This window comes from Centroberyx gerrardi, chromosome 1 (assembly GCF_048128805.1).
Source record: "Centroberyx gerrardi isolate f3 chromosome 1, fCenGer3.hap1.cur.20231027, whole genome shotgun sequence".
NCBI classification, from domain to species: domain Eukaryota; kingdom Metazoa; phylum Chordata; class Actinopteri; order Beryciformes; family Berycidae; genus Centroberyx; species Centroberyx gerrardi.
The window spans coordinates 176,996-201,868 of record NC_135997.1 but is presented as its reverse complement, the minus strand read 5'-3'; positions in this window follow the sequence as shown (position 1 = coordinate 201,868).

Below are 24,873 nucleotides of genomic sequence, written 5' to 3'. Positions count from 1 at the left end.
ACCCAGCTCTGAAAGCTGTGTGGTATTGACCATACTAAATGTCTGATTTTAAGCAGCCAGGTTGTGCTATGATGGAAAGCCAACAATTGATGGAAAGAAGAGAACCTAAGCTTTAATTTGATGTGCAACATGTTTGATTTGAAGCAGGTTTACCAGAAATACAGGAGGATAAGTTAGAATATAAAACCTGTTGGCTGCAGGCCTTTTGAAAACAGCTGAATGTAACCATAATTAATCAGTGTGCTGCTAGCCACCAGAAGGGGTAAACTCAACAATGTTGGACTCTATGAAAAGGTCTGAATCTGAGCTTTAAATTGAGGTGTCACTCCAGTAAATCAGATCATGCTAGCCTGAAAGACCAGGCTAAATATACAGAACAGATTTGACCTCTGACCCAGCTCTGAAAGCTGTGTGGTATTGACCACACTAAATGTCTGATTTTAAGCAGCCAGGTTGTGCTTTGATGGAAAGCCAACAATTGATGGAAAGAAGAGAACCTAAGCTTTAATTTGATGTGCAACATGTTTGATTTGAAGCAGGTTTACCAGAAATACAGGAGGATAAGTTAGAATATAAAACCTGTTGGCTGCAGGCCTTTTGAAAACAGCTGAATGTAACCATAATTCATCAGTGTGCTGCTAGCCACCAGAAGGGGTAAACTCAACAATGTTGGACTCTATGAAAAAGTCTGAATCTTAGCTTTAAATTGAGGTGTCACTCCAGTAAATCAGATCATGCTAGCCTGAAGGACCAGGCTAAATATACAGAACAGATTTGACCTCTGACCCAGCTCTGAAAGCTGTGTGGTATTGACCATACTAAATGTCTGATTTTAAGCAGCCAGGTTGTGCTATGATGGAAAGCCAACAATTGATGGAAAGAAGAGAACCTAAGCTTTAATTTGATGTGCAACATGTTTGATTTGAAGCAGGTTTACCAGAAATACAGGAGGATAAGTTAGAATATAAAACCTGTTGGCTGCAGGCCTTTTGAAAACAGCTGAATGTAAACATAATTAATCAGTGTGCTGCTAGCCACCAGAAGGGGTAAAATCAACAATGTTGGACTCTATGAAAAGGTCTGAATCTGAGCTTTAAATTGAGGTATGACTCCAGTAAATCAGATCATGCTAGCCTGAAAGACCAGGCTAAATATACAGAACAGATTTGACCTCTGACCCAGCTCTGAAAGCTGTGTGGTATTGACCACACTAAATGTCTGATTTTAAGCAGCCAGGTTGTGCTATGATGGAAAGCCAACAATTGGTGGAAAGAAGAGAACCTAAGCTTTAATTTGATGTGCAACATGTTTGATTTGAAGCAGGTTTACCAGAAATACAGGAGGATAAGTTAGAATAGAAAACCTGTTGGCTGCAGGCCTTTTGAAAACAGCTGAATGTAACCATAATTCATCAGTGTGCTGCTAGCCACCAGAAGGGGTAAACTCAACAATGTTGGACTCTATGAAAAAGTCTGAATCTTAGCTTTAAATTGAGGTGTCACTCCAGTAAATCAGATCATGCTAGCCTGAAGGACCAGGCTAAATATACAGAACAGATTTGACCTCTGACCCAGCTCTGAAAGCTGTGTGGTATTGACCATACTAAATGTCTGATTTTAAGCAGCCAGGTTGTGCTATGATGGAAAGCCAACAATTGATGGAAAGAAGAGAACCTAAGCTTTAATTTGATGTGCAACATGTTTGATTTGAAGCAGGTTTACCAGAAATACAGGAGGATAAGTTAGAATATAAAACCTGTTGGCTGCAGGCCTTTTGAAAACAGCTGAATGTAACCATAATTAATCAGTGTGCTGCTAGCCACCAGAAGGGGTAAACTCAACAATGTTGGACTCTATGAAAAGGTCTGAATCTGAGCTTTAAATTGAGGTGTCACTCCAGTAAATCAGATCATGCTAGCCTGAAAGACCAGGCTAAATATACAGAACAGATTTGACCTCTGACCCAGCTCTGAAAGCTGTGTGGTATTGACCACACTAAATGTCTGATTTTAAGCAGCCAGGTTGTGCTTTGATGGAAAGCCAACAATTGATGGAAAGAAGAGAACCTAAGCTTTAATTTGATGTGCAACATGTTTGATTTGAAGCAGGTTTACCAGAAATACAGGAGGATAAGTTAGAATAGAAAACCTGTTGGCTGCAGGCCTTTTGAAAACAGCTGAATGTAACCATAATTCATCAGTGTGCTGCTAGCCACCAGAAGGGGTAAAATCAACAATGTTGGACTCTATGAAAAGGTCTGAATCTGAGCTTTAAATTGAGGTATCACTCCAGTAAATCAGATCATGCTAGCCTGAAAGACCAGGCTAAATATACAGAACAGATTTGACCTCTGACCCAGCTCTGAAAGCTGTGTGGTATTGACCACACTAAATGTCTGATTTTAAGCAGCCAGGTTGTGCTATGATGGAAAGCCAACAATTGTTGGAAAGAAGAGAACCTAAGCTTTAATTTGATGTGCAACATGTTTGATTTGAAGCAGGTTTACCAGAAATACAGGAGGATAAGTTAGAATAGAAAACCTGTTGGCTGCAGGCCTTTTGAAAACAGCTGAATGTAACCATAATTCATCAGTGTGCTGCTAGCCACCAGAAGGGGTAAAATCAACAATGTTGGACTCTATGAAAAGGTCTGAATCTGAGCTTTAAATTGAGGTGTCACTCCAGTAAATCAGATCATGCTAGCCTGAAAGAGCAGGCTAAATATACAGAACAGATTTGACATCTGACCCAGCTCTGAAAGCTGTGTGGTATTGACCACACTAAATGTCTGATTTTAAGCAGCCAGGTTGTGATAGGATGGAAAGCCAACAATTGATGGAAAGAAGAGAACCTAAGCTTTAATTTGATGTGCAACATGTTTGATTTGAAGCAGGTTTACCAGAAATACAGGAGGATAAGTTAGAATATAAAACCTGTTGGCTGCAGGCCTTTTGAAAACAGCTGAATGTAACCATAATTCATCAGTGTGCTGCTAGCCACCAGAAGGGGTAAACTCAACAATGTTGGACTCTATGAAAAAGTCTGAATCTTAGCTTTAAATTGAGGTGTCACTCCAGTAAATCAGATCATGCTAGCCTGAAGGACCAGGCTAAATATACAGAACAGATTTGACCTCTGACCCAGCTCTCAAAGCTGTGTGGTATTGACCATACTAAATGTCTGATTTTAAGCAGCCAGGTTGTGCTATGATGGAAAGCCAACAATTGATGGAAAGAAGAGAACCTAAGCTTTAATTTGATGTGCAACATGTTTGATTTGAAGCAGGTTTACCAGAAATACAGGAGGATAAGTTAGAATATAAAACCTGTTGGCTGCAGGCCTTTTGAAAACAGCTGAATGTAAACATAATTAATCAGTGTGCTGCTAGCCACCAGAAGGGGTAAAATCAACAATGTTGGACTCTATGAAAAGGTCTGAATCTGAGCTTTAAATTGAGGTATGACTCCAGTAAATCAGATCATGCTAGCCTGAAAGACCAGGCTAAATATACAGAACAGATTTGACCTCTGACCCAGCTCTGAAAGCTGTGTGGTATTGACCACACTAAATGTCTGATTTTAAGCAGCCAGGTTGTGCTATGATGGAAAGCCAACAATTGTTGGAAAGAAGAGAACCTAAGCTTTAATTTGATGTGCAACATGTTTGATTTGAAGCAGGTTTACCAGAAATACAGGAGGATAAGTTAGAATAGAAAACCTGTTGGCTGCAGGCCTTTTGAAAACAGCTGAATGTAACCATAATTCATCAGTGTGCTGCTAGCCACCAGAAGGGGTAAACTCAACAATGTTGGACTCTATGAAAAAGTCTGAATCTTAGCTTTAAATTGAGGTGTCACTCCAGTAAATCAGATCATGCTAGCCTGAAGGACCAGGCTAAATATACAGAACAGATTTGACCTCTGACCCAGCTCTGAAAGCTGTGTGGTATTGACCATACTAAATGTCTGATTTTAAGCAGCCAGGTTGTGCTATGATGGAAAGCCAACAATTGATGGAAAGAAGAGAACCTAAGCTTTAATTTGATGTGCAACATGTTTGATTTGAAGCAGGTTTACCAGAAATACAGGAGGATAAGTTAGAATATAAAACCTGTTGGCTGCAGGCCTTTTGAAAAGAGCTGAATGTAACCATAATTCATCAGTGTGCTGCTAGCCACCAGAAGGGGTAAACTCAACAATGTTGGACTCTATGAAAAAGTCTGAATCTTAGCTTTAAATTGAGGTGTCACTCCAGTAAATCAGATCATGCTAGCCTGAAGGACCAGGCTAAATATACAGAACAGATTTGACCTCTGACCCAGCTCTGAAAGCTGTGTGGTATTGACCATACTAAATGTCTGATTTTAAGCAGCCAGGTTGTGCTATGATGGAAAGCCAACAATTGTTGGAAAGAAGAGAACCTAAGCTTTAATTTGATGTGCAACATGTTTGATTTGAAGCAGGTTTACCAGAAATACAGGAGGATAAGTTAGAATAGAAAACCTGTTGGCTGCAGGCCTTTTGAAAACAGCTGAATGTAACCATAATTCATCAGTGTGCTGCTAGCCACCAGAAGGGGTAAAATCAACAATGTTGGACTCTATGAAAAGGTCTGAATCTGAGCTTTAAATTGAGGTGTCACTCCAGTAAATCAGATCATGCTAGCCTGAAAGAGCAGGCTAAATATACAGAACAGATTTGACATCTGACCCAGCTCTGAAAGCTGTGTGGTATTGACCACACTAAATGTCTGATTTTAAGCAGCCAGGTTGTGATAGGATGGAAAGCCAACAATTGATGGAAAGAAGAGAACCTAAGCTTTAATTTGATGTGCAACATGTTTGATTTGAAGCAGGTTTACCAGAAATACAGGAGGATAAGTTAGAATATAAAACCTGTTGGCTGCAGGCCTTTTGAAAACAGCTGAATGTAACCATAATTCATCAGTGTGCTGCTAGCCACCAGAAGGGGTAAACTCAACAATGTTGGACTCTATGAAAAAGTCTGAATCTTAGCTTTAAATTGAGGTGTCACTCCAGTAAATCAGATCATGCTAGCCTGAAGGACCAGGCTAAATATACAGAACAGATTTGACCTCTGACCCAGCTCTCAAAGCTGTGTGGTATTGACCATACTAAATGTCTGATTTTAAGCAGCCAGGTTGTGCTATGATGGAAAGCCAACAATTGATGGAAAGAAGAGAACCTAAGCTTTAATTTGATGTGCAACATGTTTGATTTGAAGCAGGTTTACCAGAAATACAGGAGGATAAGTTAGAATATAAAACCTGTTGGCTGCAGGCCTTTTGAAAACAGCTGAATGTAAACATAATTAATCAGTGTGCTGCTAGCCACCAGAAGGGGTAAAATCAACAATGTTGGACTCTATGAAAAGGTCTGAATCTGAGCTTTAAATTGAGGTATCACTCCAGTAAATCAGATCATGCTAGCCTGAAAGACCAGGCTAAATATACAGAACAGATTTGACCTCTGACCCAGCTCTGAAAGCTGTGTGGTATTGACCACACTAAATGTCTGATTTTAAGCAGCCAGGTTGTGCTATGATGGAAAGCCAACAATTGTTGGAAAGAAGAGAACCTAAGCTTTAATTTGATGTGCAACATGTTTGATTTGAAGCAGGTTTACCAGAAATACAGGAGGATAAGTTAGAATATAAAACCTGTTGGCTGCAGGCCTTTTGAAAACAGCTGAATGTAACCATAATTCATCAGTGTGCTGCTAGCCACCAGAAGGGGTAAAATCAACAATGTTGGACTCTATGAAAAGGTCTGAATCTGAGCTTTAAATTGAGGTATCACTCCAGTAAATCAGATCATGCTAGCCTGAAAGACCAGGCTAAATATACAGAACAGATTTGACCTCTGACCCAGCTCTGAAAGCTGTGTGGTATTGACCACACTAAATGTCTGATTTTAAGCTGCCAGGTTGTGCTATGATGGAAAGCCAACAATTGTTGGAAAGAAGAGAACCTAAGCTTTAATTTGATGTGCAACATGTTTGATTTGAAGCAGGTTTACCAGAAATACAGGAGGATAAGTTAGAATATAAAACCTGTTGGCTGCAGGCCTTTTGAAAACAGCTGAATGTAACCATAATTCATCAGTGTGCTGCTAGCCACCAGAAGGGGTAAACTCAACAATGTTGGACTCTATGAAAAAGTCTGAATCTTAGCTTTAAATTGAGGTGTCACTCCAGTAAATCAGATCATGCTAGCCTGAAGGACCAGGCTAAATATACAGAACAGATTTGACCTCTGACCCAGCTCTGAAAGCTGTGTGGTATTGACCATACTAAATGTCTGATTTTAAGCAGCCAGGTTGTGATAGGATGGAAAGCCAACAATTGATGGAAAGAAGAGAACCTAAGCTTTAATTTGATGTGCAACATGTTTGATTTGAAGCAGGTTTACCAGAAATACAGGAGGATAAGTTAGAATATAAAACCTGTTGGCTGCAGGCCTTTTGAAAAGAGCTGAATGTAACCATAATTCATCAGTGTGCTGCTAGCCACCAGAAGGGGTAAACTCAACAATGTTGGACTCTATGAAAAGGTCTGAATCTGAGCTTTACATGGAGGTATCACTCCAGTAAATCAGATCATGCTAGCCTGAAAGACCAAGCTAAATATACAGAACAGATTTGACCTCTGACCCAGCTCTGAAAGCTGTGTGGTATTGACCATACTAAATGTCTGATTTTAAGCAGCCAGCTTGTGCTATGATGGAAAGCCAAAAATTGTTGGAAAGAAGAGAACCTAAGCTTTAATTTGATGTGCAACATGTTTGATTTGAAGCAGGTTTACCAGAAATACAGGAGGATAAGTTAGAATATAAAACCTGTTGGCTGCAGGCCTTTTGAAAACAGCTGAATGTAACCATAATTAATCAGTGTGCTGCTAGCCACCAGAAGGGGTAAAATCAACAATGTTGGACTCTATGAAAAGGTCTGAATCTGAGCTTTAAATTGAGGTATGACTCCAGTAAATCAGATCATGCTAGCCTGAAAGACCAGGCTAAATATACAGAACAGATTTGACCTCTGACCCAGCTCTGAAAGCTGTGTGGTATTGACCACACTAAATGTCTGATTTTAAGCAGCCAGGTTGTGCTATGATGGAAAGCCAACAATTGTTGGAAAGAAGAGAACCTAAGCTTTAATTTGATGTGCAACATGTTTGATTTGAAGCAGGTTTACCAGAAATACAGGAGGATAAGTTAGAATAGAAAACCTGTTGGCTGCAGGCCTTTTGAAAACAGCTGAATGTAACCATAATTCATCAGTGTGCTGCTAGCCACCAGAAGGGTTAAAATCAACAATGTTGGACTCTATGAAAAGGTCTGAATCTGAGCTTTAAATTGAGGTGTCACTCCAGTAAATCAGATCATGCTAGCCTGAAAGAGCAGGCTAAATATACAGAACAGATTTGACATCTGACCCAGCTCTGAAAGCTGTGTGGTATTGACCACACTAAATGTCTGATTTTAAGCAGCCAGGTTGTGATAGGATGGAAAGCCAACAATTGATGGAAAGAAGAGAACCTAAGCTTTAATTTGATGTGCAACATGTTTGATTTGAAGCAGGTTTACCAGAAATACAGGAGGATAAGTTAGAATAGAAAACCTGTTGGCTGCAGGCCTTTTGAAAACAGCTGAATGTAACCATAATTCATCAGTGTGCTGCTAGCCACCAGAAGGGGTAAACTCAACAATGTTGGACTCTATGAAAAAGTCTGAATCTTAGCTTTAAATTGAGGTGTCACTCCAGTAAATCAGATCATGCTAGCCTGAAGGACCAGGCTAAATATACAGAACAGATTTGACCTCTGACCCAGCTCTCAAAGCTGTGTGGTATTGACCATACTAAATGTCTGATTTTAAGCAGCCAGGTTGTGCTATGATGGAAAGCCAACAATTGATGGAAAGAAGAGAACCTAAGCTTTAATTTGATGTGCAACATGTTTGATTTGAAGCAGGTTTACCAGAAATACAGGAGGATAAGTTAGAATATAAAACCTGTTGGCTGCAGGCCTTTTGAAAACAGCTGAATGTAAACATAATTAATCAGTGTGCTGCTAGCCACCAGAAGGGGTAAAATCAACAATGTTGGACTCTATGAAAAGGTCTGAATCTGAGCTTTAAATTGAGGTATGACTCCAGTAAATCAGATCATGCTAGCCTGAAAGACCAGGCTAAATATACAGAACAGATTTGACCTCTGACCCAGCTCTGAAAGCTGTGTGGTATTGACCACACTAAATGTCTGATTTTAAGCAGCCAGGTTGTGCTATGATGGAAAGCCAACAATTGGTGGAAAGAAGAGAACCTAAGCTTTAATTTGATGTGCAACATGTTTGATTTGAAGCAGGTTTACCAGAAATACAGGAGGATAAGTTAGAATAGAAAACCTGTTGGCTGCAGGCCTTTTGAAAACAGCTGAATGTAACCATAATTCATCAGTGTGCTGCTAGCCACCAGAAGGGGTAAACTCAACAATGTTGGACTCTATGAAAAAGTCTGAATCTTAGCTTTAAATTGAGGTGTCACTCCAGTAAATCAGATCATGCTAGCCTGAAGGACCAGGCTAAATATACAGAACAGATTTGACCTCTGACCCAGCTCTGAAAGCTGTGTGGTATTGACCATACTAAATGTCTGATTTTAAGCAGCCAGGTTGTGCTATGATGGAAAGCCAACAATTGATGGAAAGAAGAGAACCTAAGCTTTAATTTGATGTGCAACATGTTTGATTTGAAGCAGGTTTACCAGAAATACAGGAGGATAAGTTAGAATATAAAACCTGTTGGCTGCAGGCCTTTTGAAAACAGCTGAATGTAACCATAATTAATCAGTGTGCTGCTAGCCACCAGAAGGGGTAAACTCAACAATGTTGGACTCTATGAAAAGGTCTGAATCTGAGCTTTAAATTGAGGTGTCACTCCAGTAAATCAGATCATGCTAGCCTGAAAGACCAGGCTAAATATACAGAACAGATTTGACCTCTGACCCAGCTCTGAAAGCTGTGTGGTATTGACCACACTAAATGTCTGATTTTAAGCAGCCAGGTTGTGCTTTGATGGAAAGCCAACAATTGATGGAAAGAAGAGAACCTAAGCTTTAATTTGATGTGCAACATGTTTGATTTGAAGCAGGTTTACCAGAAATACAGGAGGATAAGTTAGAATAGAAAACCTGTTGGCTGCAGGCCTTTTGAAAACAGCTGAATGTAACCATAATTCATCAGTGTGCTGCTAGCCACCAGAAGGGGTAAAATCAACAATGTTGGACTCTATGAAAAGGTCTGAATCTGAGCTTTAAATTGAGGTATCACTCCAGTAAATCAGATCATGCTAGCCTGAAAGACCAGGCTAAATATACAGAACAGATTTGACCTCTGACCCAGCTCTGAAAGCTGTGTGGTATTGACCACACTAAATGTCTGATTTTAAGCAGCCAGGTTGTGCTATGATGGAAAGCCAACAATTGTTGGAAAGAAGAGAACCTAAGCTTTAATTTGATGTGCAACATGTTTGATTTGAAGCAGGTTTACCAGAAATACAGGAGGATAAGTTAGAATAGAAAACCTGTTGGCTGCAGGCCTTTTGAAAACAGCTGAATGTAACCATAATTCATCAGTGTGCTGCTAGCCACCAGAAGGGGTAAAATCAACAATGTTGGACTCTATGAAAAGGTCTGAATCTGAGCTTTAAATTGAGGTGTCACTCCAGTAAATCAGATCATGCTAGCCTGAAAGAGCAGGCTAAATATACAGAACAGATTTGACATCTGACCCAGCTCTGAAAGCTGTGTGGTATTGACCACACTAAATGTCTGATTTTAAGCAGCCAGGTTGTGATAGGATGGAAAGCCAACAATTGATGGAAAGAAGAGAACCTAAGCTTTAATTTGATGTGCAACATGTTTGATTTGAAGCAGGTTTACCAGAAATACAGGAGGATAAGTTAGAATATAAAACCTGTTGGCTGCAGGCCTTTTGAAAACAGCTGAATGTAACCATAATTCATCAGTGTGCTGCTAGCCACCAGAAGGGGTAAACTCAACAATGTTGGACTCTATGAAAAAGTCTGAATCTTAGCTTTAAATTGAGGTGTCACTCCAGTAAATCAGATCATGCTAGCCTGAAGGACCAGGCTAAATATACAGAACAGATTTGACCTCTGACCCAGCTCTCAAAGCTGTGTGGTATTGACCATACTAAATGTCTGATTTTAAGCAGCCAGGTTGTGCTATGATGGAAAGCCAACAATTGATGGAAAGAAGAGAACCTAAGCTTTAATTTGATGTGCAACATGTTTGATTTGAAGCAGGTTTACCAGAAATACAGGAGGATAAGTTAGAATATAAAACCTGTTGGCTGCAGGCCTTTTGAAAACAGCTGAATGTAAACATAATTAATCAGTGTGCTGCTAGCCACCAGAAGGGGTAAAATCAACAATGTTGGACTCTATGAAAAGGTCTGAATCTGAGCTTTAAATTGAGGTATGACTCCAGTAAATCAGATCATGCTAGCCTGAAAGACCAGGCTAAATATACAGAACAGATTTGACCTCTGACCCAGCTCTGAAAGCTGTGTGGTATTGACCACACTAAATGTCTGATTTTAAGCAGCCAGGTTGTGCTATGATGGAAAGCCAACAATTGTTGGAAAGAAGAGAACCTAAGCTTTAATTTGATGTGCAACATGTTTGATTTGAAGCAGGTTTACCAGAAATACAGGAGGATAAGTTAGAATAGAAAACCTGTTGGCTGCAGGCCTTTTGAAAACAGCTGAATGTAACCATAATTCATCAGTGTGCTGCTAGCCACCAGAAGGGGTAAACTCAACAATGTTGGACTCTATGAAAAAGTCTGAATCTTAGCTTTAAATTGAGGTGTCACTCCAGTAAATCAGATCATGCTAGCCTGAAGGACCAGGCTAAATATACAGAACAGATTTGACCTCTGACCCAGCTCTGAAAGCTGTGTGGTATTGACCATACTAAATGTCTGATTTTAAGCAGCCAGGTTGTGCTATGATGGAAAGCCAACAATTGATGGAAAGAAGAGAACCTAAGCTTTAATTTGATGTGCAACATGTTTGATTTGAAGCAGGTTTACCAGAAATACAGGAGGATAAGTTAGAATATAAAACCTGTTGGCTGCAGGCCTTTTGAAAAGAGCTGAATGTAACCATAATTCATCAGTGTGCTGCTAGCCACCAGAAGGGGTAAACTCAACAATGTTGGACTCTATGAAAAAGTCTGAATCTTAGCTTTAAATTGAGGTGTCACTCCAGTAAATCAGATCATGCTAGCCTGAAGGACCAGGCTAAATATACAGAACAGATTTGACCTCTGACCCAGCTCTGAAAGCTGTGTGGTATTGACCATACTAAATGTCTGATTTTAAGCAGCCAGGTTGTGCTATGATGGAAAGCCAACAATTGTTGGAAAGAAGAGAACCTAAGCTTTAATTTGATGTGCAACATGTTTGATTTGAAGCAGGTTTACCAGAAATACAGGAGGATAAGTTAGAATAGAAAACCTGTTGGCTGCAGGCCTTTTGAAAACAGCTGAATGTAACCATAATTCATCAGTGTGCTGCTAGCCACCAGAAGGGGTAAAATCAACAATGTTGGACTCTATGAAAAGGTCTGAATCTGAGCTTTAAATTGAGGTGTCACTCCAGTAAATCAGATCATGCTAGCCTGAAAGAGCAGGCTAAATATACAGAACAGATTTGACATCTGACCCAGCTCTGAAAGCTGTGTGGTATTGACCACACTAAATGTCTGATTTTAAGCAGCCAGGTTGTGATAGGATGGAAAGCCAACAATTGATGGAAAGAAGAGAACCTAAGCTTTAATTTGATGTGCAACATGTTTGATTTGAAGCAGGTTTACCAGAAATACAGGAGGATAAGTTAGAATATAAAACCTGTTGGCTGCAGGCCTTTTGAAAACAGCTGAATGTAACCATAATTCATCAGTGTGCTGCTAGCCACCAGAAGGGGTAAACTCAACAATGTTGGACTCTATGAAAAAGTCTGAATCTTAGCTTTAAATTGAGGTGTCACTCCAGTAAATCAGATCATGCTAGCCTGAAGGACCAGGCTAAATATACAGAACAGATTTGACCTCTGACCCAGCTCTCAAAGCTGTGTGGTATTGACCATACTAAATGTCTGATTTTAAGCAGCCAGGTTGTGCTATGATGGAAAGCCAACAATTGATGGAAAGAAGAGAACCTAAGCTTTAATTTGATGTGCAACATGTTTGATTTGAAGCAGGTTTACCAGAAATACAGGAGGATAAGTTAGAATATAAAACCTGTTGGCTGCAGGCCTTTTGAAAACAGCTGAATGTAAACATAATTAATCAGTGTGCTGCTAGCCACCAGAAGGGGTAAAATCAACAATGTTGGACTCTATGAAAAGGTCTGAATCTGAGCTTTAAATTGAGGTATCACTCCAGTAAATCAGATCATGCTAGCCTGAAAGACCAGGCTAAATATACAGAACAGATTTGACCTCTGACCCAGCTCTGAAAGCTGTGTGGTATTGACCACACTAAATGTCTGATTTTAAGCAGCCAGGTTGTGCTATGATGGAAAGCCAACAATTGTTGGAAAGAAGAGAACCTAAGCTTTAATTTGATGTGCAACATGTTTGATTTGAAGCAGGTTTACCAGAAATACAGGAGGATAAGTTAGAATATAAAACCTGTTGGCTGCAGGCCTTTTGAAAACAGCTGAATGTAACCATAATTCATCAGTGTGCTGCTAGCCACCAGAAGGGGTAAAATCAACAATGTTGGACTCTATGAAAAGGTCTGAATCTGAGCTTTAAATTGAGGTATCACTCCAGTAAATCAGATCATGCTAGCCTGAAAGACCAGGCTAAATATACAGAACAGATTTGACCTCTGACCCAGCTCTGAAAGCTGTGTGGTATTGACCACACTAAATGTCTGATTTTAAGCTGCCAGGTTGTGCTATGATGGAAAGCCAACAATTGTTGGAAAGAAGAGAACCTAAGCTTTAATTTGATGTGCAACATGTTTGATTTGAAGCAGGTTTACCAGAAATACAGGAGGATAAGTTAGAATATAAAACCTGTTGGCTGCAGGCCTTTTGAAAACAGCTGAATGTAACCATAATTCATCAGTGTGCTGCTAGCCACCAGAAGGGGTAAAATCAACAATGTTGGACTCTATGAAAAGGTCTGAATCTGAGCTTTAAATTGAGGTGTCACTCCAGTAAATCAGATCATGCTAGCCTGAAAGAGCAGGCTAAATATACAGAACAGATTTGACATCTGACCCAGCTCTGAAAGCTGTGTGGTATTGACCACACTAAATGTCTGATTTTAAGCAGCCAGGTTGTGATAGGATGGAAAGCCAACAATTGATGGAAAGAAGAGAACCTAAGCTTTAATTTGATGTGCAACATGTTTGATTTGAAGCAGGTTTACCAGAAATACAGGAGGATAAGTTAGAATAGAAAACCTGTTGGCTGCAGGCCTTTTGAAAACAGCTGAATGTAACCATAATTCATCAGTGTGCTGCTAGCCACCAGAAGGGGTAAACTCAACAATGTTGGACTCTATGAAAAAGTCTGAATCTTAGCTTTAAATTGAGGTGTCACTCCAGTAAATCAGATCATGCTAGCCTGAAGGACCAGGCTAAATATACAGAACAGATTTGACCTCTGACCCAGCTCTGAAAGCTGTGTGGTATTGACCATACTAAATGTCTGATTTTAAGCAGCCAGGTTGTGCTATGATGGAAAGCCAACAATTGATGGAAAGAAGAGAACCTAAGCTTTAATTTGATGTGCAACATGTTTGATTTGAAGCAGGTTTACCAGAAATACAGGAGGATAAGTTAGAATATAAAACCTGTTGGCTGCAGGCCTTTTGAAAACAGCTGAATGTAACCATAATTAATCAGTGTGCTGCTAGCCACCAGAAGGGGTAAAATCAACAATGTTGGACTCTATGAAAAGGTCTGAATCTGAGCTTTAAATTGAGGTATGACTCCAGTAAATCAGATCATGCTAGCCTGAAAGACCAGGCTAAATATACAGAACAGATTTGACCTCTGACCCAGCTCTGAAAGCTGTGTGGTATTGACCACACTAAATGTCTGATTTTAAGCAGCCAGGTTGTGCTATGATGGAAAGCCAACAATTGTTGGAAAGAAGAGAACCTAAGCTTTAATTTGATGTGCAACATGTTTGATTTGAAGCAGGTTTACCAGAAATACAGGAGGATAAGTTAGAATAGAAAACCTGTTGGCTGCAGGCCTTTTGAAAACAGCTGAATGTAACCATAATTCATCAGTGTGCTGCTAGCCACCAGAAGGGGTAAAATCAACAATGTTGGACTCTATGAAAAGGTCTGAATCTGAGCTTTAAATTGAGGTGTCACTCCAGTAAATCAGATCATGCTAGCCTGAAAGAGCAGGCTAAATATACAGAACAGATTTGACATCTGACCCAGCTCTGAAAGCTGTGTGGTATTGACCACACTAAATGTCTGATTTTAAGCAGCCAGGTTGTGATAGGATGGAAAGCCAACAATTGATGGAAAGAAGAGAACCTAAGCTTTAATTTGATGTGCAACATGTTTGATTTGAAGCAGGTTTACCAGAAATACAGGAGGATAAGTTAGAATATAAAACCAGTTGGCTGCAGGCCTTTTGAAAACAGCTGAATGTAACCATAATTCATCAGTGTGCTGCTAGCCACCAGAAGGGGTAAACTCAACAATGTTGGACTCTATGAAAAAGTCTGAATCTTAGCTTTAAATTGAGGTGTCACTCCAGTAAATCAGATCATGCTAGCCTGAAAGACCAGGCTAAATATACAGAACAGATTTGACCTCTGACCCAGCTCTGAAAGCTGTGTGGTATTGACCACACTAAATGTCTGATTTTAAGCAGCCAGGTTGTGATAGGATGGAAAGCCAACAATTGATGGAAAGAAGAGAACCTAAGCTTTAATTTGATGTGCAACATGTTTGATTTGAAGCAGGTTTACCAGAAATACAGGAGGATAAGTTAGAATATAAAACCAGTTGGCTGCAGGCCTTTTAAAGACAGTTGAATATAACCATAATTCATCAGTGTGCTGATAGCCACCAGAAGGTTTAAAATGAACAATGTTGGACTCTATAAAAAGGTCTGAATCTGAGGTTTAAATTGAGGTGTCACTTCAGTAAATCAGATCATGCTAGCCTGAAAGACCAGGTTAAATATACAGAACAGATTTGACCTCTGACCCAGCTCTGAAAGCTGTGTGGTATTGACCACACTAAATGTCTGATTTTAAGCAGCCAGCTTGTGATAGGATGGAAAGACAACAATTGATGGAAAGAAGAGAACCTAAGCTTTAATTTGATGTGCAACATGTTTGATTTGAAGCAGGTTTACCAGAAATACAGGAGGATAAGTTAGAATATAAAACCAGTTGGCTGCAGGCCTTTTAAAGACAGTTGAATATAACCATAATTCATCAGTGTGCTGCTAGCCACCAGAAGGTTTAAAATGAACAATGTTGGACTCTATGAAAAGGTCTGAATCTGAGCTTTAAATTGAGGTATCACTCCAGTAAATCAGATCATGCTAGCCTGAAAGACCAGGCTAAATATACAGAACAGATTTGACCTCTGACCCAGCTCTGAAAGCTGTGTGGTATTGACCACACTAAATGTCTGATTTTCTTCAGCCAGGGGTCTCCGTTTTCTGTGTCTAAAGGCTGTTCGGCGGTAGAAACAGCGTTTTTAGGGTTTAAAGGCTGTTTGGAGGGAGAAACATCGTTTTCGGTGACTAAAGGCTGTTCGCAGGTAGAAACAGCGTTTTTTGGGTTTAAAGGCTGTTTGGAGGGAGAAACAACGTTTTCTGTGTCTAAAGGCTGTTTGGAGGTAGAAACAGCGTTTTTGGGGTTTAAAGGCTGTTTGGAGGGAGAAACGACGTTTTCGGTGACTAAAAGCTGTTTGGAGCTACAAACGCCGTTTTCGGTGTCTAAAGGCTGTTCGGAGGTAGAAACTGCGTTTTTTGGGTTTAAAGGCTGTTTGGAGGGAGAAACGACGTTTTCGGTGACTAAAAGCTGTTTGGAGCTACAAACGCCGTTTTCGGTGTCTAAAGGCTGTTCGGAGGTAGAAACAGCGTTTTTGGGGTTTAAAGGCTGTTTGGAGGGAGAAACGACGTTTTCGGTGTCTAAAGGCTGTTTGGAGCTACAAACGCCGTTTTCTGTGTCTAAAGGCTGTTCGGAGGTAGAAACAGCGTTTTTTGGGTTTAAAGGCTGTTTGGAGGGAGAAACGACGTTTTCCGTGTCTAAAGGCTGTTCGGAGGTAGAAACAACGTTTTTGGAGTTTAAAGGCTGTTTGGAGGGAGAAACAACGTTTTCGGTGTCTAAAGGCTGTTTGGAGCTACAAACGCCGTTTTCGGTGTCTAAAGGCTGTTCGGAGGTAGAAACAGCGTTTTTGGGGTTTAAAGGCTGTTTGGAGGGAGAAACGCCGTTTTCAGTGTCTAAAGGCTGTTTGGAGCTACAAACGCCGTTTTCGGTGTCTAAAGGCTGTTCGGAGGTAGAAACAGCGTTTTTGGGGTTTAAAGGCTGTTTGGAGGGAGAAACGACGTTTTCGGTGTCTAAAGGCTGTTCGGAGGTAGAAACAGCGTTTTTTGGGTTTAAAGGCTGTTCGGAGGTAGAAACAGCGTTTTTGGGGTTTAAAGGCTGTTTGGAGGGAGAAACGACGTTTTTTGGGTTTAAAGGCTGTTTGGAGGGAGAAACGCCGTTTTCGGTGTCTAAAGGCTGTTCGGAGGTAGAAACAGCGTTTTTGGGGTTTAAAGGCTGTTTGGAGGGAGAAACAACGTTTTCGGTGTCTAAAGGCTGTTTGGAGCTACAAACGCCGTTTTCGGTGTCTAAAGGCTGTTCGGAGGTAGAAACAGCGTTTTTTGTGTTTAAAGGCTGTTTGGAGCTACAAACGCCGTTTTCGGTGTCTAAAGGCTGTTCGGAGGTAGAAAAAGCGTTTTTTGGGTTTAAAGGCTGTTTGGAGGGAGAAACAGCGTTTTTGGGGTTTAAAGGCTGTTTGGAGGGAGAAACGACGTTTTCGGTGTCTAAAGGCTGTTTGGAGCTACAAACGCCGTTTTCGGTGTCTAAAGGCTGTTCGGAGGTAGAAACAGCGTTTTTTGGGTTTAAAGGCTTTTTGGAGGGAGAAACGCCGTTTTCGGTGTCTAAAGGCTGTTTGGAGCTACAAACGCCGTTTTCGGTGTCTAAAGGCTGTTCGGAGGTAGAAACAGCGTTTTTGGGGTTTAAAAGCTGTTTGGAGGGAGAAACGACGTTTTCGGTGTCTAAAGGCTGTTTGGAGCTACAAACGCCGTTTTCGGTGTCTAAAGGCTGTTCGGAGGTAGAAAAAGCGTTTTTTGGGTTTAAAGGCTGTTTGGAGGGAGAAACAGCGTTTTTTGGGTTTAAAGGCTGTTTGGAGGGAGAAACGCCGTTTTCGGTGTCTAAAGGCTGTTCGGAGGTAGAAACAACGTTTTTGGGGTTTAAAGGCTGTTTGGAGGGAGAAACAACGTTTTCGGTGTCTAAAGGCTGTTTGGAGCTACAAACGCCGTTTTCGGTGTCTAAAGGCTGTTCGGAGGTAGAAACAGTGTTTTTTAGGTTTAAAGGCTGTTTGGAGGGAGAAATGACATTTTCGGTGTCTAAAGGCTGTTTGGAGCTACAAACGCCGTTTTCGGTGTCTAAAGGCTGTTTGGAGGTAGAAACAGCGTTTTTGGGGTTTAAAGGCTGTTCGGAGGTAGAAACAACGTTTTTGGGGTTTAAAGGCTGTTTGTAGGGAGAAACAACGTTTTCGGTGTCTAAAGGCTGTTTGGAGCTACAAACGCCGTTTTTGGTGTCTAAAGGCTGTTTGGAGCTACAAACGCCGTTTTCGGTGTCTAAAGGCTGTTCGGAGGTAGAAACAGCGTTTTTGGGGTTTAAAGGCTGTTTGGAGGGAGAAACGACGTTTTCGGTGTCTAAAGGCTGTTCGGAGGTAGAAACAGCGTTTTTGGGGTTTAAAGGCTGTTTGGAGGGAGAAACGACTTTTTCGGTGTCTAAAGGCTGTTCGGAGGTAGAAACAGCGTTTTTGGGGTTTAAAGGCTGTTTGGAGGGAGAAACGACGTTTTCGGTGACTAAAAGCTGTTTGGAGCTACAAACGCCGTTTTCGGTGTCTAAAGGCTGTTCGGAGATAGAAACAGCGTTTTTTGGGTTTAAAGGCTGTTTGGAGGGAGAAACAGCGTTTTTTGGGTTTAAAGGCTGTTTGGAGGGAGAAACGCCGTTTTCGGTGTCTAAAGGCTGTTCGGAGGTAGAAACAGCGTTTTTGGGGTTTAAAGGCTGTTTGGAGGGAGAAACGACGTTTTCGGTGTCTAAAGGCTGTTCGGAGGTAGAAACAGCGTTTTTTGTGTTTAAAGGCTGTTTGGAGCTACAAACGCCGTTTTCGGTGTCTAAAGGCTGTTCGGAGGTAGAAAAAGCGTTTTTGGGGTTTAAAGGCTGTTTGGAGGGAGAAACGACGTTTTCGGTGTCTAAAGGCTGTTCGGAGGTAGAAACAGCGTTTTTGGGGTTTAAAGGCTGTTTGGAGGGAGAAACGCCGTTTTCGGTGTCTAAAGGCTGTTCGGAGGTAGAAACAGCGTTTTTGGGGTTTAAAGGCTGTTTGGAGGGAGAAACAACGTTTTCGGTGTCTAAAGGCTGTTTGGAGCTACAAACGCCGTTTTCGGTGTCTAAAGGCTGTTCGGAGGTAGAAACAGCGTTTTTTGGGTTTAAAGGCTGTTTGGAGGGAGAAATGACATTTTCGGTGTCTAAAGGCTGTTTGGAGCTACAAACGCCGTTTTCTGTGTCTAAAGGCTGTTCGGAGGTAGAAACAGCGTTTTTTGGGTTTAAAGGCTGTTTGGAGGGAGAAACAGCGTTTTTTGGGTTTAAAGGCTGTTTGGAGGGAGAAACGCCGTTTTCGGTGTCTAAAGGCTGTTCGGAGGTAGAAACAGCGTTTTTGGGGTTTAAAGGCTGTTTGGAGGGAGAAACGACGTTTTCGTTGTCTAAAGGCTGTTCGGAGGTAGAAACAGCGTTTTTTGTGTTTAAAGGCTGTTTGGAGCTACAAACGCCGTTTTCGGTGTCTAAAGGCTGTTCGGAGGTAGAAACAGCGTTTTTGGGGTTTAAAGGCTGTTTGGAGGGAGAAACGACGTTTTCGGTGACTAAAAGCTGTTTGGAGCTACAAACGCCGTTTTCGGTGTCTAAAGGCTGTTCGGAGGTAGAAACAGCGTTTTTTGGGTTTAAAGGCTGTTTGGAGGGAGAAACAGCGTTTTTTGGGTTTAAAGGCTGTTTGGAGGGAGAAACGCCGTTTTCGGTGTCTAAAGGCTGTTCGGAGGTAGAAACAGCTTTTTTGGGGTTTAAAGGCTGTTTGGAGGGAGAAACAACGTTTTCGGATTCTAAAGGCTGTTTGGAGCTACAAACGCCGTTTTCGGTGTCTAAAGGCTGTTCGGAGGTAGAAACAGCGTTTTTGGTGTTTAAAGGCTGTTTGGATGGAGAAACGACGTTTTCGGTGTCTAAAGGCTGTTCGGAGGTAGAAACAGCGTTTTTGGGGTTTAAAGGCTGTTTGGAGGGAGAAACGACGTTTTCGGTGTCTAAAGGCTGTTCGGAGGTAGAAACAGCGTTTTTGGGGTTTAAAGGCTGTTTGGAGGGAGAAACGACTTTTTCGGTGTCTAAAGGCTGTTCGGAGGTAGAAACAGCGTTTTTTGGGTTTAAAGGCTGTTTGGAGGGAGAAACAGCGTTTTTTGGGTTTAAAGGCTGTTTGGAGGGAGAAACGCCGTTTTCGGTGTCTAAAGGCTGTTCGGAGGTAGAAACAGCGTTTTTGGGGTTTAAAGGCTGTTTGGAGGGAGAAACGACGTTTTCGGTGTCTAAAGGCTGTTCGGAGGTAGAAACAGCGTTTTTTGTGTTTAAAGGCTGTTTGGAGCTACAAACGCCGTTTTCGGTGTCTAAAGGCTGTTCGGAGGTAGAAAAAGCGTTTTTGGGGTTTAAAGGCTGTTTGGAGGGAGAAACGACGTTTTCGGTGTCTAAAGGCTGTTCGGAGGTAGAAACAGCGTTTTTGGGGTTTAAAGGCTGTTTGGAGGGAGAAACGACGTTTTCGGTGTCTAAAGGCTGTTCGGAGGTAGAAACAGCGTTTTTGGGGTTTAAAGGCTGTTTGGAGGGAGAAACAGCGTTTTTTGGGTTTAAAGGCTGTTTGGAGGGAGAAACGCCGTTTTCGGTGTCTAAAGGCTGTTCGGAGGTAGAAACAGCGTTTTTGGGGTTTAAAGGCTGTTTGGAGGGAGAAACAACGTTTTCGGTGTCTAAAGGCTGTTTGGAGCTACAAAAGCCGTTTTCGGTGTCTAAAGGCTGTTCGGAGGTAGAAACAGCGTTTTTTGGGTTTAAAGGCTGTTTGGAGGGAGAAATGACATTTTCGGTGTCTAAAGGCTGTTTGGAGCTACAAACGCCGTTTTCTGTGTCTAAAGGCTGTTCGGAGGGAGAAACGACGTTTTCGGTGTCTAAAGGCTGTTCGGAGGTAGAAACAGCGTTTTTGGGGTTTAAAGGCTGTTTGGAGGGAGAAACGACGTTTTCGGTGTCTAAAGGCTGTTTGGAGCTACAAACGCCGTTTTCGGTGTCTAAAGGCTGTTCGGAGGTAGAAACAGCGTTTTTTGGGTTTAAAGGCTGTTTGGAGGGAGAAACGCCGTTTTCGGTGTCTAAAGGCTGTTCGGAGGTAGAAACAGCGTTTTTGGGGTTTAAAGGCTGTTTGGAGGGAGAAACAACGTTTTCGGTGTCTAAAGGCTGTTTGGAGCTACAAACGCCGTTTTCGGTGTCTAAAGGCTGTTCGGAGGTAGAAACAGCGTTTTTTGTGTTTAAAGGCTGTTTGGAGCTACAAACGCCGTTTTCGGTGTCTAAAGGCTGTTCGGAGGTAGAAAAAGCGTTTTTTGGGTTTAAAGGCTGTTTGGAGGGAGAAACAGCGTTTTTGGGGTTTAAAGGCTGTTTGGAGGGAGAAACGACGTTTTCGGTGTCTAAAGGCTGTTTGGAGCTACAAACGCCGTTTTCGGTGTCTAAAGGCTGTTCGGAGGTAGAAACAGCGTTTTTTGGGTTTAAAGGCTTTTTGGAGGGAGAAACGCCGTTTTCGGTGTCTAAAGGCTGTTTGGAGCTACAAACGCCGTTTTCGGTGTCTAAAGGCTGTTCGGAGGTAGAAACAGCGTTTTTGGGGTTTAAAAGCTGTTTGGAGGGAGAAACGACGTTTTCGGTGTCTAAAGGCTGTTTGGAGCTACAAACGCCGTTTTCGGTGTCTAAAGGCTGTTCGGAGGTAGAAAAAGCGTTTTTTGGGTTTAAAGGCTGTTTGGAGGGAGAAACAGCGTTTTTTGGGTTTAAAGGCTGTTTGGAGGGAGAAACGCCGTTTTCGGTGTCTAAAGGCTGTTCGGAGGTAGAAACAACGTTTTTGGGGTTTAAAGGCTGTTTGGAGGGAGAAACAACGTTTTCGGTGTCTAAAGGCTGTTTGGAGCTACAAACGCCGTTTTCGGTGTCTAAAGGCTGTTCGGAGGTAGAAACAGTGTTTTTTAGGTTTAAAGGCTGTTTGGAGGGAGAAATGACATTTTCGGTGTCTAAAGGCTGTTTGGAGCTACAAACGCCGTTTTTGGTGTCTAAAGGCTGTTTGGAGGTAGAAACAGCGTTTTTGGGGTTTAAAGGCTGTTTGGAGGGAGAAACAGCGTTTTTTGGGTTTAAAGGCTGTTTGGAGGGAGAAACGCCGTTTTCGGTGTCTAAAGGCTGTTCGGAGGTAGAAACAGCGTTTTTGGGGTTTAAAGGCTGTTTGGAGGGAGAAACGACGTTTTCGGTGTCTAAAGGCTGTTCGGAGGTAGAAACAGCGTTTTTGGGGTTTAAAGGCTGTTTGGAGGGAGAAACGACGTTTTCGGTGTCTAAAGGCTGTTTGGAGCTACAAACGCCGTTTTCGGTGTCTAAAGGCTGTTCAGAGGTAGAAACAGCGTTTTTGGGGTTTAAAGGCTGTTTGGAGGGAGAAACAACGTTTTCGGTGTCTAAAGGCTGTTTGGAGCTACAAACGACGTTTTCGGTGTCTAAAGGCTGTTCGGAGGTAGAAACAGCGTTTTTTGGGTTTAAAGGCTGTTTGGAGGGAGAAATGACATTTTCGGTGTCTAAAGGCTGTTTGGAGCTACAAACGCCGTTTTCGGTGTCTAAAGGCTGTTCGGAGGTAGAAACAGCGTTTTTGGGGTTTAAAGGCTGTTTGGAGGGAGAAACAGCGTTTTTTGGGTTTAAAGGCTGTTTGGAGGGAGAAACGCCGTTTTCGGTGTCTAAAGGCTGTTCGGAGGTAGAAACAGCGTTTTTGGGGTTTAAAGGCTGTTTGGAGGGAGAAACGACGTTTTCGGTGTCTAAAGGCTGTTCGGAGGTAGAAACAGCGTTTTTGGGGTTTAAAGGCTGTTTGGAGGGAGAAACGACGTTTTCGGTGTCTAAAGGCTGTTTGGAGCTACAAACGCCGTTTTCGGTGTCTAAAGGCTGTTCAGAGGTAGAAACAGCGTTTTTGGGGTTTAAAGGCTGTTTGGAGGGAGAAACAACGTTTTCGGTGTCTAAAGGCTGTTTGGAGCTACAAACGCCGTTTTCGGTGTCTAAAGGCTGTTCGAAGGTAGAAACAGCGTTTTTTAGTTTTAAAGGCTGTTTGGAGGGAGAAATGACATTTTCGGTGTCTAAAGGCTGTTTGGAGCTACAAACGACGTTTTCGGTGTCTAAAGGCTGTTCGGAGGTAGAAACAGCGTTTTTTGGGTTTAAAGGCTGTTTGGAGGGAGAAATGACATTTTCGGTGTCTAAAGGCTGTTTGGAGCTACAAACGCCGTTTTCGGTGTCTAAAGGCTGTTCGGAGGTAGAAACAGCGTTTTTGGGGTTTAAAGGCTGTTTGGAGGGAGAAACGACGTTTTCGGTGTCTAAAGGCTGTTTGGAGCTACAAACGCCGTTTTCGGTGTCTAAAGGCTGTTCGGAGGTAGAAACAGCGTTTTTTGGGTTTAAAGGCTGTTTGGAGGGAGAAACGCCGTTTTCGGTGTCTAAAGGCTGTTCGGAGGTAGAAACAGCGTTTTTTGGGTTTAAAGGCTGTTTGGAGGGAGAAACGACGTTTTCGGTGTCTAAAGGCTGTTCGGAGGTAGAAACAGCGTTTTTTGTGTTTAAAGGCTGTTTGGAGCTAAAAACGCCGTTTTCGGTGTCTAAAGGCTGTTCGTAGGTAGAAACAGCGTTTTTTAGTTTTAAAGGCTGTTTGGAGGGAGAAATGACATTTTCGGTGTCTAAAGGCTGTTTGGAGCTACAAACGCCGTTTTCGGTGTCTAAAGGCTGTTCGGAGGTAGAAACAGCGTTTTTTGGGTTTAAAGGCTGTTTGGAGGGAGAAATGACATTTTCGGTGTCTAAAGGCTGTTTGGAGCTACAAACGCCATTTTCGGTGTCTAAAGGCTGTTCGGAGGTAGAAACAGCGTTTTTGGGGTTTAAAGGCTGTTTGGAGGGAGAAACGACGTTTTCGGTGTCTAAAGGCTGTTCGGAGGTAGAAACAGCGTTTTTGGGTTTAAAAGCTGTTTGGAGGGAGAAACGACGTTTTCGGTGTCTAAAGGCTGTTTGGAGCTACAAACGCCGTTTTCGGTGTCTAAAGGCTGTTCGGAGGTAGAAACAGCGTTTTTTGGGTTTAAAGGCTGTTTGGAGGGAGAAACGCCGTTTTCGGTGTCTAAAGGCTGTTCGGAGGTAGAAACAGCGTTTTTTTGGGTTTAAAGGCTGTTTGGAGGGAGAAACGACGTTTTCGGTGTCTAAAGGCTGTTCGGAGGTAGAAACAGCGATTTTTTGTGTTTAAAGGCTGTTTGGAGCTAAAAACGCCGTTTTCGGTGTCTAAAGGCTGTTCGGAGGTAGAAACAGCGTTTTTTGGGTTTAAAGGCTGTTTGGAGGGAGAAACAGCGTTTTTTGGGTTTAAAGGCTGTTTGGAGGGAGAAACAACGTTTTCGGTGTCTAAAGGCTGTTCGGAGGTAGAAACAACATTTTTGGGGTTTAAAGGCTGTTTGGAGGGAGAAACAACGTTTTCGGTGTCTAAAGGCTGTTTGGAGCTACAAACGCCGTTTTCGGTGTCTAAAGGCTGTTCGGAGGTAGAAACAGCGTTTTTTAGTTTTAAAGGCTGTTTGGAGGGAGAAATGACATTTTCGGTGTCTAAAGGCTGTTTGGAGCTACAAACGCCGTTTTCGGTGTCTAAAGGCTGTTCGGAGGTAGAAACAGCGTTTTTTGTGTTTAAAGGCTGTTTGGAGCTACAAACGCCGTTTTCGGTGTCTAAAGGCTGTTCGGAGGTAGAAAAAGCGTTTTTTGGGTTTAAAGGCTGTTTGGAGGGAGAAACAGCGTTTTTGGGGTTTAAAGGCTGTTTGGAGGGAGAAACGACGTTTTCGGTGTCTAAAGGCTCTTTGGAGCTTCAAACGCCGTTTTCGGTGTCTAAAGGCTGTTCGGAGGTAGAAACAGCGTTTTTTGGGTTTAAAGGCTGTTTGGAGGGAGAAATGACATTTTCGGTGTCTAAAGGCTGTTCGGAGGTAGAAACAGCGTTTTTTGGGTTTAAAGGCTGTTTGGAGGGAGAAACAGCGTTTTTTGGGTTTAAAGGCTGTTTGGAGGGAGAAACAGCGTTTTTTGGGTTTAAAGGCTGTTTGGAGGGAGAAACGCCGTTTTCGGTGTCTAAAGGCTGTTCGGAGGTAGAAACAGCGTTTTTGGGGTTTAAAGGCTGTTTGGAGGGAGAAACGACGTTTTCGGTGTCTAAAGGCTGTTCGGAGGTAGAAACAGCGTTTTTTGGGTTTAAAGGCTGTTTGGAGGGAGAAACG